The 19091-nt window shown below is 45.3% G+C and overlaps 1 protein-coding gene across 2 annotated transcripts in view; it reads right to left on the bottom strand.

Moving 5' to 3' along the window:
• Positions 1-19091, bottom strand: part of KIF26A (kinesin family member 26A) — a 159202-nt gene that overhangs the window by 89899 nt on the left and 50212 nt on the right. The window lies entirely within an intron of this gene.

The following is a 19091-nucleotide window of genomic DNA, read 5'->3' on the forward strand; positions in this document are numbered from 1 at the left end:
AAAGAAAAGGAGAAGCAAAATTAAGTCAAAGGCGCAGACGAGGGAAAGGAGAGAAAGTCAAAACAAGCCTACGATGATGCAATCTAGACCCGTAATAAAGGGCATAGGGTTGCATTGCATCCAACCAAGTTCAGTTAGCCAAGTTTCAAGCTATTTGGCCATCTAACGCAGCCAGGCCCACTCTGGATGGCAGTGAAGCGCCAGTCTTGCACATCACCTGTAACCTGATCCTTTCAAATGGAGGACTGAACCTGACATTTTCTGCACACAACACTGGCGCTCTTTCGTTGAACTGCGGTCCCTCTCCATAAAGCCAAGACAAAATCACTGTTCCACCTAGTTCAGTACTTTCTGCTCTGATTGGCAGAAAGCCAATCCAGCAGAGAACTTTCCCACCACTTGCCACCGTATTAACGGGAGACCCTGGGGGGTTCAGCCTGGGAATCTTTCTGCACTCAAAGAATGGATTCCGTCACCAAGCTATGACCCCCTCCCCAAACATAAATGTCCTATTCCACTGAGAAAAGCACCAATTCACAAACGAGGTTGCCTGATGCATCTCTCAGTCTACATATGGGGCAAGTGGTTTTGCTGGTTTTCTGTGCCTGAAAGTAATCAGAGTACACAATTATTTACAGACATGGCAGAATCACCCATGTTCTGAGGAGGTGGCCATTGTGCCTCTGCATGAGTAACTACGGGCAGGCCTCCTGGCACTCATGTCCACCTTGCAGTCTTTCCACGTGAAATTTGTTGGCTGAACGAGATGAGCCTTTGGCTTAACTATGCTTCTTTCAATGTAGCTGTTAGCAGTTTGCGAACACGGCCTCATCTTCACCCATGATGGTCTGCATATGCATCAGGCTATCCACCCTCTTCAGCTCCCTGACGGACTCTCCATGGCTGATTAATACACCATAATAAGCAGCGTTACTCTGCAATGCCCAGCGTGAAAATGATTATCAGACACTAAGAGCAGAACTTATGGTGCATTCAGTAACTGCTCATCTACTTACCTTCTTAATTAACTCTCCATTTAAAAAACAAAAAAAATAAAATCTAATATACACATCTCTTCTTCATGCTCAGAAACAACCTTGGGACTTCCATGCACACACACACACACACCCAAACTAATATCACAACTCGTTTTCAAAGGCTCACAACGATATTCAAGCCATGAAAATTGGACCTTGGAGTATTAAAAAGAGATTATAGCATGACCTGATGGACGGCTTTCCTGTACTCTGTTATTGTTTCCTTCTTGCCGAAAGCAAGGAATCAGAAAGTAGTGGGTATGATGGCCGTCCACAATTTCCACATCTCTTATCGGGGGACCAGAGCAGAAGATACACACTTTCAAAGAATCAAGCATGGGAGGAATGAGCGACCCCCTACTAACAACAAATCACACTTTTGCCTCTGATAAACAGGTTCAGCAGGTTTTCATATTGCCTAAAACAAACAAGCAAAAACCCTGTGAAGCCACTTTGACCAGAGGCAACAGCGAGGCAAAATATGTGAGCATACCTGCCGGAAACCACTTTCAATGCTTCTTTGAAAGTACTGTCTGTCTTCTAAATTTTCCAGTCACTTACGGAACCTGGGCGTTTCAGCTAATACATCTTTACGCTATAACTGCTCTTGATGAGAAACACAATTGAAGCCTGCAGCTACTTTCTGAGCTGCTAAGATATACACACACACAGGTGCTGAATTAAAAGCATCACCTATTCTTTCCCCACCGAGTTTTCCTCCCTCATAATTTAATTCGTTTCCAGCTCGGCAGGTTCCCCACATAACCTTGTGCCACCAAGCTCTTGGAGCCCCTCATTCGGAAACTCTCATTGCCTATCTCCTAAAACACGCAAAAGGCTCGCTTTCTCCAAACAGGACTATCGCAGGGATTAAAGCAAAAGATTAAATCCAGCTTGCTTGTAAATCTGCAGCTAACACTAATGCCCTGCAACAGACCCGGCCAACTTCAAGGGCTCACGTTGAGCTCTTTAGACAATTAAGGTTTTATATGTAAAGATCAGAGGCCAGCTGATGGCTTGTGTATTTAATTCAAAGGAGGGGGAGGGGTGCTTTAATTTCACTCGTTAGTAATAAGGGCAGACAAAGCAGATCACCTATTTGAATTAGGACTGTTTCTAAACCACCCTCCCAAATTAGCTCCCCTCTCAAAACACACAGCCCCAAAGTCTTGCTGCTTTAATGACAAGCTGTGAATGCTCACCAGGAAGCAAATATCCCATTATAACCCACCTTTTCCAACTTTAATTAGGACATACATCTGAAGCTTCTCCTCCTTTTTACTGCCCTGCCACTGATACTTGGAATTACTCATTACCCTCTTATACTCAAGGATCATTTCTTGCAGTAAATGGGTGAGCACACTACTTGTAATTATCTCTTGAACCTGAAAAATGGAATTAGGTATACAGTGGTACCTCTGGTTGTGAACGGGATCCATTCCGGAGCCCAGTTTGCAACCTGAAAGGAATGCAACCCACATCTGTGCGGGTTGCGATTCGGCGCTTCTGCGCATGGCGTCATTTTGCGTGTCTGTGCATGCATGAGCGGCCAAGACCGGAAGTAACCCTTTCCGGTACTTCCGGTTTGCCGCAGGACACAACCTGAAAAGACGTAACCTGAACCGAACGTAACAAGAGGTATAACTGTACAACCATGCATCTTGCCATTCACATGCTTGTGTGTCGGGTGGGTAGAGACTACCTGCAAGCAAGCGACTAAGTAGAAAACTATACCTGAGCCCCACCCGACACACACCTGCTCCTACTGTCGCCAGCTCAGCCACAGCACCCGCTAGTTGCCAGCTCAAGTCCTCTAAGCTGAGCCTAACCGTTGCCACAGACTTGTATTTATGTTTCCTTACATGGTAAGAACAGTGTAGTGCTATCGTAGCAATAAACACAAGCGTACACCCCCCCCCCTCTTGGTCACTGTCACATGCTCTTCACTGTGTGCAGTTGTCACAGTGATGTGCTGTATGTTGCCAACGAGAAGCGGCGCCACAAGACTATGACAGCTGCAAGCCCTGGTTTTAAAGGGCTGGGGCGTGAACCTAAGTTAATACAGTGGTACTTTGGTTTTTAGAACAGCTTAGTTTATGAACAACTTGGAAATAGAACGCTGCAAAACCAGAGGTAGGTGTTCCAGTTTGTGAACTTTGCCTTGCAAGCTGAACACGTTCTGCTTCCTGTTGAGTGTGTTCCGTTTGTAAATTGAGTCCCCCGCTGCTAATCAGAGGCTCCCTGTTGAGTCTGTCGGCTGTGGAGTCCCGAGCACCCACGCAACACGAAGGTGATATTTGGAGCTTTGGCTTTTGCTAATTTTTTGCGTTTTCGTTTGTGTGGCTTTTTCGTTTTTTTGACTGTGACTTGTTTTTGTGACTGTGTGGAACCCAGTTCAGCTACTGATTGATTGTGTGGCTGTAGAAACAGATAAAAGCCCCCCATCCAAACAATGACTATCATCAGCGCATGTAAGGGGGGGGGATTAATTTTATTTTTTATCATCTACAATACCGTCTTGTTTATTTTATAGTACAGTACATTGATTATTGCTTTCATGTTATGGAGCAATAGTCTCGTTAGATAGTAAAATTCATGTTAAATTGCTGTTTTGTTGTTGTTGTTGTTGTTTAGTCGTGTCCGACTCTTCGTGACCCCATGGACCAGAGCACGCCAGGCACTTCTGTCTTCCACTGTCTCCCGCAGTTTGGTCAGACTCATGTTTGTAGCTTCGAGAACACTATCCAACCATCTCGTCCTCTGTCGTCCCCTTCTCCTTGTGCCCTCCATCTTTCCCAACATCAGGGTCTTTTCCAGGGAGTCTTCTCTTCTCATGAGGTGGCCAAAGTATTGGAGCCTCAGCTTCAGGATCTGTCCTTCCAGTGAGCACTCAGGGCTGATTTCCTTACGAAGGGATAGGTTTGATCTTCTTGCAGGCGATGGGACTCTCAAGAGTCTCCTCCAGCACCATAATTCAAAAGCATCAATTCTTCAGCGATCAGCCTTCTTTATGGTCCAGCTCTCATTTCCAGACATCACTACTGGGAAAACCATGGCTTTAACTATACGGACCTTTGTCGGCAAAGTGATGTCTCTGCTTTTTAAGATGCTATCAAGGTTTGTCATCGCCTTTCTCCCAAGGAGCAGGCGTCTTTTAATTTCGTGACTGCTGTCACCATCTGCAGTGATCATGGAGCCCAAGAAAGTAAAATCTCTCACTGCCTCCATTTCTTCCCCTTCTATTTGCCAGGAGGTGATGGGCCCAGTGGCTATGATCTTCGTGTTTTTTTTATGTTGAGCTTCAGACCATATTTTGCGCTCTCCTCTTTCACCCTCATTAAAAGGTTCTTTAATTCCTCCTCACTTTCTGCCATCAAGGTTGTGTCATCTGCATATCTGAGGTTGTTGATATTTCTTCCAATTGCTGCTTTAGGGGTTGTTTTTAAAAGTCTGGAACGGATTAATCCATTTTGCATTACTTTCTATGGGAAGGCACGCCTTGGTTTTGGAACGTTTTGGTTTTGAAACAGACTTCTGGAAGGGATTAAGCTTGGGAACCAAGGTACCACTGTACAGCCAAGATGAGAAGGATAAATTACTGCAGCATGCAGTAATGTAACACAATTTGCATCACCTTTTGATAAGCTCTGTTTGGAGGTGATCGTGCACTTCTTTGTATCTGACCAAGGAATTCGCAAGCATCATTTTTCTGTCTTCTCAGGTCTTTCACAGACCGCAGTGAGCTGCTTCACTCAAGCTGGTGAGTATGCTCCATATATTTAAACCATGCTGCTTTCACCAAAGAATCCTGGGAGCTGTAATTTGTTAAGGGTGCTTGGAAATGTAGCTCTGTGAGGGGTTAAACTACAAATATTACACGTTTTCCTGCACTACATTCTGGGGAAATCGCAATAGAAACATTAGCAATTTCCCCTAAACCATTATGACAAGAGTGGGAAATCATTGTTGTGGCTGTTTTAATCATTACTGAAATCACAAAGGAACAAAGGCCTACATATCCTTAAAGCATCTAATCAAACAAAGAAGAAAAAGTAAAGAAATCACACAAATACCCGTCAGAAAATAAACATGTTCTGATTTCAGAGCCTGTTCTAAATGTAGCGCTGCTGTTTACAGAGTTAGTCAAGAACATCTGGTAATTCCAGAAGTGCTGGGGACCTGGGTCAAGTATGGATTATTCCGTATACTTGCGTATCTCACTAGGTTTTGTAGCTTCTTGCTGCCCCCCGTTTTTCAGCCTCTCCCCTCCACACACACCTTGTACAATGATTTATGGGTTCTACTGAAAGGCATGTTAATTATGGCTTCTCTCTCTCTCTGTGGCTGGAGACCCTGTTGCAGGGGGGGAGGAGAGAGAGACTTTGAAGTTCCAGAGGAAGTTGCTTATGTTCAGGGCAGAGGAAACTCCCTCCCCTCCCTCCCATTCTACAAAGATATTTTCTAAAACACAGGGAAAATTAAACCCAGATCAGGGCATCCACCGCTGCTTCTAACTAAAAATTAAAAACTACCTGAGATGCAATCAGGAATGTCCCTTGGATAAACTGGCCTTCATGATGACTGTCATAAGCAAACATTCATTAAATTGCACGGCAATGCTGGTCTATAAACCCTTGTTTATCTCCATCTTCTAAAGCAAGGCTGCAGAAGGTGTGGACTTCCAGATGTTCTTGGACTCCAGCTCCCATCAGCCCTACCCAGTGGTCAGGGATGATGGGAGGTGTGGTTCAGCAACATCTGGAGGGCCACATGTTATACACCCCTATGCTAAACACTTAACCGTATATGAAAAGTCATCTTGTGTCTGGGAGAGGTGCAGATTCAGGGAAACCTGAAGAGGAAGGCAATTCCAGGTGTATGGTACATCCACCGAACCAGTAGCAGCACAACCAGACACCTTCATCTTCCCCAGCTGCAACAAAACATGTCTCTCCCATCCATATTGGTCTCTACAGCCACAGCAGGCACTGTAACTCTCCAACAGTCTGACTTCGCCCAAGAAGGCATTCAACCACTTTTTAAAACCAACAGCCTTCCCAAAGTGGCTATAAAACAATGCCATTGAGACTGCAACACCAAAAACCACACACAAATTAGAGACAAGTAGCATGCTGCAGAGAAGGCTACACCAGAAGCCTTCTCCATGACAGCTAGTTATCTATGTGAAAAGGTTTCTTTATTTATTTTCATAGAGCAACATATGAACCCTCAGCTACAATCTGGAGTGTTGCAGCCAAGAAATAAGATATACCACCTTTGGGGGATATTAGACCCACTGGAACGACTTCTACCAACATCACTGCTGCCTTCCTACGGTGATGATGATGACACCAAAGGAGTATTATTAATTGGAGGGCCAGTAGGTTTTAATGTTTAATGCAGGTATTAATCTGCAAGCAAAGCAAACCTTTGGAGGGCTAAATTTTGATCACTGGGAGCTTCAGCTCAATACACAGCTCCACCAGGAGTTATCTCAGCTGCATCCATGTTGTCTTCCCACACCCTTGACAGATCAGTTTTCCTGCCAGAATTCACATTTATTTATTTATTTACTTATAAGTTTTCTACCTGTCCTTTCAATCAAGTGATCCTCAACTCAGGATGAACAACAAGCCCCCACATTCAACTTCTTTGGGCGCCAGTATTGTGAAAGGAGGAGAACAAAATCTTCTCTGTGTCCTCTTTCTCTACCCCACGCATGATTTTATGCACTGCAATCATGTTCCCTCTTACTTGGCTGTCCCCCTCCCTCATTTTACGGGGCAAAAACCTTCTCAAGGTGTCGAAAGAGCCCCTTATAAGCAGCTCGGCTGGTTTCTGTAAACTATCAACAATAAAATAAGAATAACCAGCTCCCTGTAGCAAGGGGCCTACTCCCCATCTATTCCCCACACCCCACAGAGGCCCCAGCTGTGCGGTGAGATTACTTCTATTTTTTCCAGTTGGTGCAACAAAAACACCTGGCTAATGGATGGGCGTGACGGAAACACAAGTTACTGTTAGAAACATTAAATGTCACTTAAAACGTTAAGCCAGCCCTGTTAAAGGGGTTTTATTATCCTGTGACAATCCCCGCCCCAATCCACACACTTAATCTCCCTACCCCACAGCCCTAGTGAATCTTCACTTTAATGGCCTTCTTTCCATATAAAACCTTATATGGAGGTTACCCCCTCTGGGGTTGCACAAGGAAGGCGCTGGAGTCTGCAACCAAATGCTGCCAAAGGTGCGGTGAGCCAAGGGAGGGGGGGTAGGTCGGGGAAGAAGCTGCCCACAAAGGCTACCTTGCAGACAAAAGGGAGAGACAGACAAATGAGATCCAGTGGTTTTAAAGCAGGGGTTGGATGGCCATCTGGAAGGATGCTTTAGTTGAGATTCCTGCATTGCAGGGGGTTGGACAATGACCTTTGGGGTCCCTTCCAATTCTACAATTCTATGGCTTAAATCTATATACATATATATTAAAAACCAGTACAGTGGTACCTCGGGATGCGAACGGGATCCGTTCCGGAGCCCCGTTCGCATCCTGAATAGAACGTAAGACGCGACAGCGCATCTGCGCGGGTCACGTTTCGCTGCTTCTGCGCATGTGTGTGACATCATTTTGAGCGTCTGCGCATGCACGAGCGGCAAAACCCAGAAGTAACGCGCTCCGTTACTTCCGGGTCGCTGCGGAGCGCAACCCGAAAGCGCTCAGCCTGAAGCATATTTATCCCAAGGTATGACTGTGATTGCAGCACTATGCACTCTTACTTGAAAGTGACTGACTCCTACAGACTGAAACTCAGTGGGATTTCGATTTCCTTCTTCCCGACTAAGCATACATAGCATTGTGAAGTTGCAGCCCTAAGCACGGCGGTAGTTACTTCTGAGACCCAAACTTAGGTCTCCAGCTGTTTTTGGACCACAGTTCCCATCATCCCTGACCCACTGGTACTGCTAGCTAAGGAGGACTTGGACTTGTAGTTCCAACAACAGCTGGAGACCCACGTTTGGGGAAGCTTGACCTAGAACTTTTGAGATGCTGGATTTCTAATGAAGGTTGGGAGATTCAGGACAGACAAAAGAAAGCACTTCTTCGCAGCACGTGGTTAAACTATGGAATTCTCCTCCCAGGGGAAGTAATGATGGCCACGGGTGGCTTTAAAAAAGGGTTAGACAAATTCAGGGAGGAAAAAGCTATGAACGTCATGATGAACGTCTGCCTCCACTGTCAGAGACAACATATCTCTGAGAACCAGTTGCTGCAGAGTGGTGTCGTTCTCAAGTCCTGCTTCTGGGTTTCCCACAGGCATCTGGTTAGCTGTGTGAGAGCAAGATGCTGGGCTAGAAGAGCCATGGGCCTGATCCTGCAGGCTCTTCTTGATATTATGAGTAGAGTAGAGAAGAAGAAGAAGAGGAGTTTGGATTTGATATCCTGCTTTATCACTACCCGAAGGAGTCTCAAAGCGGCTAACAGTCTCCTTTCCTTCCCCACAGCAAACACTCTGTGAGGTGAGTGAGGCTGAGAGACTTCAGAGAAGTGTGACTGGCCCAAGGTCACCCAGCAGCTGCATGTGGAGGAGTGGGGAATCGAACCCAGTTCACCAGATTACGAGTCCACCGCTCTTAACCACTACACCACACTGGCTCCCAGTAAGGAGGCCCCGGGCTCAGGCTGCAGGACTTCAACATTATGCACATTGATTTGAGAGTGAACTTGGTGGGACGTACTCATGAGTAATCAAAGAGGCTGCAGGGGATGCTATAGGGGCATTTTGACTGCTTTATACGACATATTCAATAGGCTGAGGACCATCTGTGTTTGCGCCATAATTCTGGTCGTCTGCTTCAAGATTATCTAATAGCATTTCCACACTATTGCAAATCTGTAGCTCATCATAAATGCAGGTTAAAATGCGCTTCGATGCACGCCCAGCCAACACCATTCGACACACGCCCACCTGAACTACAGACAGATGTGCTCTTTCTATAGATCTATAAATCTACCACTGAGCCACAGTTATTCCCTTTTGTGTCAGTGCTCAGAGAAGAAAAGGGAATCAATCATCCATATGATTGAACTGCAAAAATGTGCTACAATTCAGAAAGAAGTGTTGTTTCAGTCAGATTTAAATTAGGACATGGGTGGCTAAGTTGTTTCAATGACCAACACGTAGGGTGGAAGGAAAATGGAGTGAGGGAGTGTTAATCCAGAAAGGAAAAAAATCAAGCTCAGTGGTAGGCACTCAGTGGTAGAGCATTTGCTTTTTGTGCAGAAAGTCTGGCATTTCCAGGTAGGGCTGGGAGGGACTGTCTGAAATCCTGGAGAACACCTGGCAGTGAGCGTAGGCAATACTGAGCTAGATGGATCAATCATCTGACCCCTTTCAGTGTTGCCATGTTCCTAACCTGGGCACCTCCAAAGTATGAGACTACAACGCTCATCAGCTCCAGCCAGTACTGCAGGAAGCTGGAGAAGGCTGCTCTAAAGAAGAACGATACCTGCATCCCCAAGGTCAACTTTTCCACTCCATTGTCATCTCTTGGGTCATTATGTGCAGCTGGATCCATTGCCACCTCCCTGCTTTCAAAGCAGAGCCTTGGTGAGACCATGGCTTTCTGCCAAAAAGATATTCCTACACTGATTCTGGGTTTCCCACTAAGCCTGCTGCTGCCTTTATGCTTGAGGTCAGGGAGGCAACAGGGAAGAGGAAGAATCAGGGATCAAGGCAGGGCTTGGGACGTGGTCAGAGGGGTTATTAGGAAGCCCAGGGGATAGTGCATGAGATGGAACACAGAAAGCTGATGGGCCACTGGTACATCTAGACCAGTATGGTCAACACGTGACTGGCAGGGTCTCGCCAGGGTTTCAGGTGAGAGTCTAAACACAATTGAATTGTCAGTCACTGAAAAGCAAGGCAGCTGATTGCCAAAGAGAGAGAGAGAGAAGGTCAGTCGACAACTCTAATATGCATATATACACCAAAAGGTCTTAATGGAGCCATCTGGACCACCAGCTAGGTAAATGAGTGGGGAGAAGTGGCAGATTGGAAGACCCCCAAAACACATTAGTAGCACCATCTATTACAGCCAAACCACACCCAAGTGTGAAGTTTTACAAGTAGGCATTCTAGCACACTTACACTGAGCTAGTTTGCTCACCTTGTCCAGCATGATTTTTTGCAGGGGCCACTGAAAGGTCATCCTCTGAGATACTTGCCCATAAGTAGCAGAAGGATAAGAGAATTACGACCAATCTTACATAGCTGCTGCAAGAATGAGTTTAATACATAGCTAAGTTAAAGCTTCTACCGAAAACAGATTTTAAGAAATTGCTATTTGAGAAGCCTTATCAATACAGTGGTACCTCTGGTTGCGAACGGGATCCATTCCGGAGGCCCGTTCGCAACATGAAAAGAATGCAACCCGCAGCGGCGCGTCTGCACAAACGCGGCTTGCGATTCGCCGCTTCTGCACATGCACGTGACGTCATTTTGCGCGTCTGCGCATGTGTGAGCGACGAAACCCGGAAGCAACCCTTTCCGGTACTTCCGGGTCGCCATGGGATGTAGCCTGAAAGAACGTAACATGAAGCGGATGCAACATGAGGTATGCCTGTATTCGCCACTGGTTCAGTGTGAGCAAGTCTAGCTCAGAAAACAAGCCTGCACACCTTGCGACTTAACAGCAACATAGAGCAGCATGGCAGAGAGAGCCTGATAAATCTCCAGGCCCCCTGGTACTCCCAATAAAGTGACAAAATGTGGCAGGTGGGCTGCGCTTGGCTTGGTGGGTTGTGCAGACCTGTTGAACTCTTAATGTTTCATTGTTAGGTGAAAACTTCAATCTCCTTTTTCCAAATTCCCCATAGCGCAATCGGCACAAATAATGCAAAAAGCAAGTCAAGGTGGATGGTTGCCTTTGTTCATTCGTAAGCCTATGGGCATCTCTGTGAGTGATCACTGCTGTAGTGGAGTCCTCATGACACAGCGAGACTTTGCATGCAACACAAATGTGCCTGGAGATGCAACTCCGTAAAAAAACACACAATAGCCTATGTAAATAAAATGGTAGATAAAACATCATGCGGTGAAAATGTGAGTGCAAATAAACGTGAACCAACAACAGGAGACCATGCTTATTCAAGCAAGTGAGAAACCATTAAAACACAGGGGCACACAGAGGATTTCTGATCAGCCACTGGAATTCTATCTGTGCAAGTAGTGTTTTAAGTCCCAGATAAATCCACGGGGAAAGTTGGTGGCAGGTAATTTAAATTCTATTTAACTTTCTCTCATCCAGAGCTTGGGGTTTTTGCTCATGTCTAGGTGCATTCCTTAAAATGTTGTATTAAACTAATGTTTCATTAAAGAAACTAAAATTATTAATCATATATTATTATTATTATTATTATTATTATTATTATTATTATGCCCTTCCCTCCCATAAAAAAATCTTAAGGGACTATTTTTCAAAACTGCTTTCTTAAATACACACAGATAGAACTCTCTCTCTCTTTATGTGTGTGTAGAGAGATAGATAGATAGAGAGATAGATATAGATAGACAGATATAGAATGCAAAAAAGATCAATGTTAATGACTTTTTAAATGTAATTGTCTTCCCAGTTTTATGCCGTGCTGCTTACAAATTAGTTTTTACCTCACATGACATGCTGCAGTATCCATGATTATGCTCTCTATTGATAAACACTTTGAAGGGAGAGTCCTGCTTCCTGCTATCTATTCCTTGACAGAAAACAGAGTAGGGCGATCAGCAAAACCAGAGGCAATTCAGAGCAATCAGGGAAAGAGGAGGATTAATGGTTTGCTTTAAAAAAAATAAAAAATTACCAAATGCATCACACAAGTGGCATCAAAAGGCATTTGCCAATTTTCCCAGGAGAGCAAGAATATGAGTTATGTATCTAAAAGTAAATGGTGCCATAAATTTGTGCCACTCACTGCTTTAGAAAGATCCAGTAAATGCAGAGTGGTGAAATAAAAAAAAGCCACAAAGGTTCGAATAAAGGACTTGAAAGCTGCTTTTAAAAAACCTATCAGTGCTCTGTTGCAGTGGAATTCAAAGATTCTGCCTTCAGGTAATCTTTTACACCAAGTATGGGCCTCCAATTCCCATCAGTCCCAACCACCATAGCCAATGGTCAGTAAGCTTCATAGCTGATTTGAGACTTGAACCTTGCTACAAACATAAGAAGAGTCCTACTGGGTCAAGTCATCCTCTTCTCAGAGCAGCCAACCAGATACCTCGTGCAAGTGGGCAAGATTCTGGTCTCTTCCCACCTGGTTATTCAGAGCAACCAGTTATTCAGAGACATACTGCCTCCAACAGTGATGACAGTACTGATACAGTGGTACCTCTGGATGTGAACAGGATCCATTCCGGAGCCCCGTTCGCATCCTGGGTAGAACGTAACACACAACTGCGCATCTGCATGTGCGCGGGTCATGTTTCGCCGCTTCTGTGCATGCGCGTGATGTCATTTTGAGCATCTGCGCATGCGGCGAAACCCGGAAGCTCCGTTACTTCCGGGTCGCCACGGAGCGCAACCCGAAAATGCTTAACCTGAAGCTACTTCAACCCAAGATATGACAGTAGTCTTATCCTCCATGAGATCCTCATTCACTTTCTCTCTCTCTCTCTCTCTCTCTCCCAGCAACATCCAGCAAGACAGAATACAGGAATGAGCATAATGCTTAATTTCCCCCTAACCCACATGCGAAGTGGAGGCCAGGGAAACTTGCAATGCAATTGTGCCACGTTATCCCAGAAAGAAGAGGGGAGGATAAATGGCTGCCTTCGGCGCCGTAATGTCTAGACCTGGTCCAAAGTAGCAGGGCTGGGAATGACCTTTGCCTGGTGCCTTGGAGAGCCACAGCCAATCAGTCATGAGAAGACTAAGTTAGGTGGACAGATGTAACCTTCAGCAGTCTGGTGGTGCCCTTAAGGTGTTGTTGGACTACAGTTCCCATCAGCTCCAGCCACTATGACTAATGATCAGCTATGAGGAGAGCTGTGGGACCAAAACCTCTGGAGGGTACAGAATTGGGGAAGGCGCTAGACCAACAGGGTGACTATTTGCTCTAAGACATTTTCATCCCGTTTTTCAGGCCAATCTTACCTACCAAAATGGTTCACGTTAATTTAAAAAGGGGAGAAAGAGAGACTGAGAGAAACAGGCTTACAAACCAAAAGGACAAGACACACACTAGACAGCTCAGCTGGTAGAGTGGGAGACTCTTAACCTCCAGGTCGTGGGTTCAAGCCCCATATTGGGCAAAAGATTCCTTCATTGCAAGGAGTTGGGACTAGATGATCCTTGTGGTCCTATCCAACTCTACAGTTCTATGATTCTAAGGTAAGGGGGGTGGAAGGAAGAAGCAGAGGAAGATGATCAGTCTGACAACACCATTAAAAAGTGATGAGTTGTATGGAGGAATTTATAAGCACCTGGGGCCAGGGTTGGTCTTCCCTTGCTGGTGGTCTTGCCTGGATAGAAGTGTGGCAGCTGAATCAGGAGCCCTTGGTTCCCCGGCCAAGGAAGGGGGCGAGAATGTGCTTACCCTTACATTTTTGCAGGAGAAGGTAAGAGGCAGCTTCACAGGTCAGGCCACCTCTTTTCCAAAATCAGCCCAGCTAAATTTCACCTCCCACAGCCCCTGCTAGGAAGTGTGTTTTTGTCTCTGAGGGTTTCTGTGTTTTTTTAAATGTCAAGTCTGGCAACCCAGTTCTGTTGCAATGTGTTCGAGTTACTCAAAAGCCTCTCAAACGCTTTCATGTACTTTGGTGGTCTCCTGTAAAGTTTTGAAGTTATATGTGTCGACTATAAAAAAGTTTTTTTAAAAAAAAAAAAAACCAGCCCAGCTACTGGAATGTGAACTCGCTGGAAGCAGGAAATGAGAGCAATCTAGTATCTTTACATCTCAGGTGCCTGTCAGTAACTTGATTGCTATAACATCCTTTCCTCTTATCTTGCTGTCAGAGTCCCCCTTCTGATGACTTGGCTTGTAACCTCGAGCCATGCTGGGGGGTGGAGAGGGGGCCTAATCTTTCTGGGCTGTCCCCCACAAACAGACAGGGAATTTCAGCAAGCCATTGTAAAGTTTATTTAGGGGAAGGAAAACAAAATAAAGGCAATGGCTGCGGTTTTAAAGTAATTAAAGACACAAAGAAAGCCCAGAACCCCAAAGAGATCAGTTATCACGTTGAAATGTAAAGCAAAACACAAACCAGACTACTCTGAAAAACAGTAATTACCATCCTACAAAATATTACTTTTAATCTCTTTTCTTTACGATCTAATTAAACAGATATTTTACTTCACATTTGCAAAATGTTTCTTTCCACTTAATTTGAATCAATTTTAACATTCCACATATTCTATAAACCACACACCCAAACTAGTCAGTAATTTTATGACTTTTAATTTGTACATTTATTGTTGGTTTTAAGTAATCTTTGCATTATTTTTCCCCCTTGCTGCTCCTTGACTTACTGTAACTTTTTACAGAAATGATTCCACCTACCCCAGTTCTGTTTTGTGGGGAAATGTGGCAATGTTTTCATGCAAAACCCATTTATACTGCTTTATCTGCATCACAGTTACTGCCATTTATAACTTGTGCATTTGGGGAAAAAATAATCATAAAGCCATCACCACATTCAAAACTAACCTGCTGCGTTTTCAAACGCCTCCCTCTAAATTTGCATTTCTGTAGAATGCTCTGACAGAATTTTAAATAGGAGTCTCAAGGTTTTCTGTTTTAAAACTGTTCCCTTCTCTGAGGCTGGTGAGAGAGAGATACTCAGCTAGTTTGCTTTAGAAGCTGCAACTCACACCACAAATTCTGCCCCAGGTGGTGTTAAAGGAACTCAATTTCTCCAGTTTGTCTCCTCCTACTTTTTTCTTCTTTGCAGCTGGGGAACAAGCTGGACATTACTGCTTTGGAGATTGCTGAAGCCCAGAGAAAGAGACTGGAAGCCAGTTCACACTTCCCAGCAAGCCTCATGCAAAAGCTTTGGGAACATCACCGGTGATGCTTCCACATGGGGCTGTATATATTCCAGGCATCCTTTAAGTTTACATGAACACAGCAGCATCTTTTCAAGCCATCACAGCAATGCAAGTCTCATGTGCCATGGAAAGGGTCCCCCGTTTTATATCCCTAGGTACCAAACTTGCAAAAAAGCTTCCAAACATGTACCTGGCTAGTCTCATCCCTTGGCCAATGTGTGAACGATGTCAGCCTGAAGCAGGCCCCACATGGACACCAATGAACATGCACAGGACTCCCACTGCAGGGATGTGAACCCTGATTAACCATCTGCACGTGAGTATGAGGGACACAGGTGGCGCTGTGGTCTAAACCACTGAGCTTCTTGAACTTGCCAGTCAGAAGGTCAGCAGTTCGAATCCCCACAACGGGGTGAGCTCCCATTGCTCTGTCCCATCTCCTGCCAACCTAGCAGTTCAAAAGCATACCAGTGCAAGTAGATAAATAGGTACCACTGCGGTGGGAAGGTAAATGGCATTTCCGTGCGCTCTGGCTTCCATCAGAGTGTCCCGCTGCTTCCGGGTCATGTGGCCAGCATGACTAAGCCACTTATGGCAAACCAGAGCAGCGCACGGAAACGCCGTTTACCTTCCCGCCGGAGCAGTACCTATTTATCTACTTGCACTTTGACGTGCTTTCAAACTGCTAGGTGGGCAGGAGCTGGGACCGAACAACGGGAGCTCACCCCATCGCGGGGATTTGAACCGCCAACCTTCGGTAAGGCCTATGCTCTGTGGTTTAACCCACAACGTCACCCGCGTCCCGCGAGGGAGGGTTAGTCTGCAAATATGTGTCTTCCGAAAGACCACTCAGTGGGCATCATAGGTGAGGAAGAGGCATTTGGGGGGAAAAGCTCCATTGAGGAACCGCAGTGGCTCTCAGCTTGTTCACACAACTAGATCTCCCCATCCCCCCCAAAAAGCATGTTGCTAATAGCAAACAAACAAGCAGGACATCTGTGACAGACAATCTCCGAATAATTTAGTCCCCTAATTACAGCTGAGCAGAACAGGGCAAGGTTCACTTCAGGCAAAAAATGTTGGGACACCATTACAAGGCAGCAAACTGATAATTCATTTATAAACTTCTGCCACTATTGGGGGGGGGGGGTTGAGTTCCTGCATCAGGCTCTGAAATATCCTGGGCCAACTCTGGGCCTTGAGCCTAGGAGAAGACCTCTGTGGGCATGGACTCGTGGTGCAACATCAGAAACTAATCACTCTTTTGTGGTTTCCAGGGAAATGGGAATAATAGGAGTTACCCACCTGTGGCTGTGAACATGAACAATAATCAGTTTGCACCTATTAAAGCCATTACTGGAAACTGATTAAAATCATAGCACTATGCCACTGTATTGATTGTTGCATAGCAGGCACATGAAACTTTAAAGGGGGATTTCGTACCCACAGAAAGGACTGGAAGCTCAGTGGAAGAGCATATTTTCTGTGTGCAAAAGGACCCAGGTTCCATCTCCAATTAAGGCATAGAAAGACACCTGTTTGAAATCCTGCAGGCCTGCTGCCAATCAGTGTAGGCCAGCCTTCCCCAACCTGGTGCCCTCCAGATGTTTCAGACGACAACTTCCATCAGCCCCAGCCAACATGGCAGCATTGGACTACAAATCCCATTAGACCTGCAGACAATGGGAGTTGTATTCCGAAAACATCTGGAGAGCTGGCAAAGTCTACTCTAAAATGTACCTTTAAAAAGCGAACTGTGTTAAGATGCATTCCCCACATGCCCACTTTACAACTTCCTTTAATAAACGAGCCCACAAGTGACACTAAAGAGGGGGTGGTCTGCATTGATTCACTGGCGGGCCACTTGTTCTTCGGTTCCTCCCACAAGCCATTTGGAGGAAGCGTTTAGCTCACCAGCCCATCCTACCTCTGGGAGCAAACGTCACTTGCATTTATACGGCATGCTAATTAGAGCGTCACAGCTACAGCATTAGCTGCTGAAGGAAAAAAATGCCATTATGCCCTGTTTGCAAAAGCATGCGAAGTATCCCAGGGGGTAATTTACACTGCAAAGCCATTTCCACCAGTGCTGAAAGTCCGCCCTTCCTTTAATGAGCTCAGAGTAATATATATACTCCTGTACACAGGATTTTAAGGTAGCCCCTCATTCAGATAACGGACAAGCTTTGTTTCAGACATTGAGACATACAAGGTACATCGACACCATTATCCAATCTCGAAGAAGGCCTGGGCTTGCCACGGAGTGCAGTTTCAAGCACATCCAATGCAAACTGAAAAGCACATTGCTCCCAAGGAATTCAGGGAACTGTAGTTTTCTCCCCGCTGAGCTACAGTTCCCAGCACCCTAGACAAACTACAGTTCCCAGGATTCTTTGGGAGGTGTCATGTGTTTTAGATGGGTGTTAACTGTGCTTTAAATGTATGGTGTGGGTCTGCCCTCAGTCCAATCTCTCTCACCTGTATGAGAGTACCTGCTTTCAAAGGTCTGTATTTTGTAGTAGTCACACTTTCGGGATTTATGTGTACACTTTAAAATTTAAAAAAACTTTAGAAGTATGTGAATAGGTCTTAAGATCCGCATTAAGAACACATGACTCCGGACCATTGCCCGTCACTGCCCGATGAATGTCTATGGAATATTTGGAGACATTCATCTTTCATGCGCACATCACATGTTGACTACAGAAAACATTAATGCAATGCTGAACTCACCTTCCTGCAATGCAAAATTGTGAAGCTGCTAAAAGGGCAATGAGACGGTATGTCAGTGGCAGAACCTTTTTGCATGCAGAAAAATTCCAGGTTCAATTCCTGGCATCGCTAGGTGAGGCTGGGAGCAATCCCTAGAGAACTGCTGCCAGTCAGTGTAGACAATACTGAGTTAGACAGACCAATGGTCTGACCAGCATAAGGCAGCTTCATATGTTCCTATGAAGGGGCATATCTCAGCAGGGGTGGTGGGACAAGAATAACACACAAAATCATCTATCCTTTTTGTCTCTTTCTCTCTTCATAAGATGACATGGGAGGGAAGAGCTAAGACTGTAGCAACTGCAATCATTAAGATGTGCAAGACAGGCCGAAATTCAACAGGTGCAGCTTATAAACACACCACCAAGCTTGGGAAAGTTCCACGTGTTGAACCTCTGCCTATCAACCAGCTGTTCAAAGCACACAGGGTCCTTAGAAAGTTTACACATTGCTAACATAGTCAGCTTCTCTGTGGCAGCTGTCCAGAGTCACAGTCTTATGATGGGGGGGCGGGGTTGATGGGGGGTGGCGGCAGTGGGGAGAATCCTTAATATAGAATGGCACTGCATGGCTCACAGACCAGAGGTGTCTCCAAGTCCTCAAGATAACCAGCTTGCTAAGTTGAGCTAAGTTGAGCATCTAGCTGCTGTTCTTCTCTTCATCTGATCTATTTAAGTCTTTGGCCAAATAACTAGAATAAAACATATCCATAATATTCTGCATGGCAAATAAGTTTTCCCGCACCAATCACTGATAGAGAACACTAACTGCAGCCAGTATCTCTCAATGCACGTTTAAATAAATTCATTACATCAACACACCATCTGAGGACAAGACGGTGTCCTATCCTGGCTAAAACGCACCATGGAAATAATCCGAGATTGATTTTGTGCCATTTCCCATGTAGTCCATGCACAGGGATTGCCAGCCTTTGGGGACCTGTGTTCACATTTGCCAAGTGCAGAAACGCTCTTGGGCACAGCACACACTTCACAGCCAAGTACAAACCACAGCCTAGTCTACTGGCTGCAGCAGCAGCAACACACAGAGAAGGGATAATGATAGAGAGATATAACATTGTGCCTAGAGTGGAGGAAGTGAAGAGAGACATTTTTCTCCCTATCTCATAATACTAGAACCCGGGGTCATCCAATGAAGCCGAACGTTGGAAGATTCAGGGCAGACAACTTGGGGTAACTTTAGAAGGTGGTTAGACAAATTCCTGGTGGACAAGGCTGTCAATGA

The sequence above is a fragment of the Podarcis liolepis genome, assembly GCF_965112155.1.
Source record: "Podarcis liolepis genome assembly, chromosome: 1".
Lineage (NCBI taxonomy): Eukaryota > Metazoa > Chordata > Lepidosauria > Squamata > Lacertidae > Podarcis > Podarcis liolepis.